Consider the following 2,570-nt stretch of genomic DNA (forward strand, 5'->3'; position numbering starts at 1 on the left):
TTTATAAATGAAAACCAATATATATTTTGAGATTAAAGGAACAAAATATATTGACATTAAAAGACAAACAAAACAAATTTTTGGAGAAACGCTCCAAGCTTAAAGTTAATGTATCTTGAAAATAGTACTAACTAAAATACATTGTGTATCTAAGGATACATATATAATAACTATTCTAGAATAACCAACGCATCATGATCCGGTGGTGTGAAATATTGCCTAGGCTTTGAGGGATCGTCATTATCACTAACATATCATGCTTCGACTTTTTGACTCTCGTATTTCTATAGCAAGGTGCGTATCTTGTGCGGAGATAATCAAATCAGAAAGCATTGAATGGATTGGGATTTCATCGCTGGGGAATTCAATAAAAGCAGCTACAAACAATCCATAATCCCCACAAATGCATAAGATACATTATAAAAACGAATTGAACATATACTATAAAACAAAGATTTATAAAACTTACAGTGTGTCGCTTCCTCGATGAGTACTTTCTTGTACATGTTTAACAAGAAAAAGGTGTTTTAGTTTCGATAAACTTCCAGCTTCCTATCCTTATAAGCATCAAAAGATGACCAGTCAGTTCGCTCTGATTTATCAAAAAAAAAATATTGTCCTCAAGGTATGTAGGCAACATTAGAGATAATTTTCTAATGTCACCCGAATAAGTTTCCTTAGTATAGTTAAACTTACAATGATTATTATATTTGTATCTAATATACAATATTAATATTCGTATATGATACACAATAAACCTTAATAATGTCATTTATATCGTATATGCTAAGTGATGAATTAAGATTGATATTAAATAAGCATATTACAAGACAATGTATGTCATTAGTTGAGAATGATACATTATAACTTGATACATTGAGAATAAAAGATAGACTTTTTTTAATTAGTTAAAAAGAAAAGCTTGAAAATAATAATCCATAAATTTTTTAAAGAACTTTATATATTTGTATTTAAGTATATGATATGTTAGGACTAATACATCGTGAAGCTTATTAAACGTATAATTCATTTTAAGATACATTGAGAATATAATGAAAAATTGGGGTTTTGAATCAAAACTTAAATTGCATGTTGATACATTACAATATGAAAACATTAATCAGTCTATAATGTTCATAACAATTCAACTCTCTAATTGATTCAAATATTGAGCAACAAAAAAAAAACACAAAAATAGATTAGAAAATTGAGGATAATACTTTTTTGACCCCTTTTTTAGGGGTTTTTTTTCAATCTTTGCTTTTGAAAAAGAAGGAACATTATTCTTTACCTTCTCAGTACTCACATTTGCCATGACGAAGGAATAATGCAATTTTTTTGATCTATTCTCAGCCCAATCTAAATCTTCACGGTCATAAACACGATTAGTGTTGGATGACATTATCTGGTTAATACGTAAACTAAATAAAGGAAAATCGTCCATAAATAAATCAAAATTATTCCTCAAAAAAATATCAACTGTGAACAAGAGTGAAGAAATTGAAGCAATACTTATAAAGGAGTGAGAAATCCTTTGACTTGAGAGAGAAATATCTTGAAATTCAAATTCAAATTCAAAATTAGAATGATAAGATCATGGAAGATATTATGGCGTGATTTCAGGAGAGGAAAAAATGGAGAGAGAAACATAGTTTATGATAGATGCAGTTACGTATCCGAAAGCTGACTTTAAGGAGTAAAAAAGGAGATTTTAGTAATATTTTAAAAAACAAGGGAATAATAGAAAATAAGTAAACTAATAATGTGTATATATGTAATTTTTTCAACAATCAAAAGGTAAACTTACATAAATATACTATAACTAAAAATTATTTACCATTTATAGCAATAACATTTTTCACTTGATCACTTATAATACACTTTTAATTCATATTACAAAGAATAATTTATTATTCACTTATAATACAAGTTTTATTGATCAATAATACATTTATAACATATTTTAATGCACTTATAATACAATATGTCAAATTCTTACCAAACAAACATAATATATGTTTAAAACAGTGAAAATACACCCATATTACATACTTAATTCACTCTTAATACATATTGCATATTTAAAATAGGATTAATAAAAATGATAATAAATAAAAAATTATCACTAAAATAAGTAATTATTTATTAAAACGCACTCATCCAAGTAATTTTTCCTAATTAAAATGGTAGTACCTGAAGGAATTGAAGGAATATTGATTGTATTAAAGTGTTAACCTAATAAAGGAATACATGGGAGATATATATAGGAGATATAGGATGGAGTACTAATCCTAATAGGACTAGGATTAAGGAGTACTAATCCTAATAGGACTAGGATTAGTACACAGTAAATACTAATATTATTTAATACTATTTATTTAATACTATCTGTTATTATCCCCCCTCAAGCTGAGCTGAGCGGAAGCGAACAGAAGGTTGGAACTGAGTTAATCGTGCTGTCGGCTCGGGAGAGGCTTGGTGAGAATATCAGCCGGTTGTTCTTCAGTGGGTACATACTGCACAGTCATGGTGCCGGCCTGAACTTCATCGCGAACAAAGAGACAATCGGT

The 2,570-nt window shown here is 28.2% G+C and overlaps 1 long non-coding RNA gene across 1 annotated transcript; it reads right to left on the reverse strand.

Moving 5' to 3' along the window:
- LOC138339621 (uncharacterized) lies at nucleotides 1–1,487 on the reverse strand. Its single transcript, XR_011212486.1, has 3 exons — nucleotides 1,292–1,487; nucleotides 470–552; nucleotides 1–377 (listed from the first exon to the last, which is right to left on the reverse strand). It is a non-coding gene; the product is annotated as an uncharacterized lncRNA (long non-coding RNA).
- Nucleotides 1,488–2,570: the final 1,083 nt, after the last annotated feature.

This window comes from Solanum lycopersicum, chromosome 11 (genome assembly GCF_036512215.1).
Source record: "Solanum lycopersicum chromosome 11, SLM_r2.1".
Classification (NCBI taxonomy): domain Eukaryota; kingdom Viridiplantae; phylum Streptophyta; class Magnoliopsida; order Solanales; family Solanaceae; genus Solanum; species Solanum lycopersicum.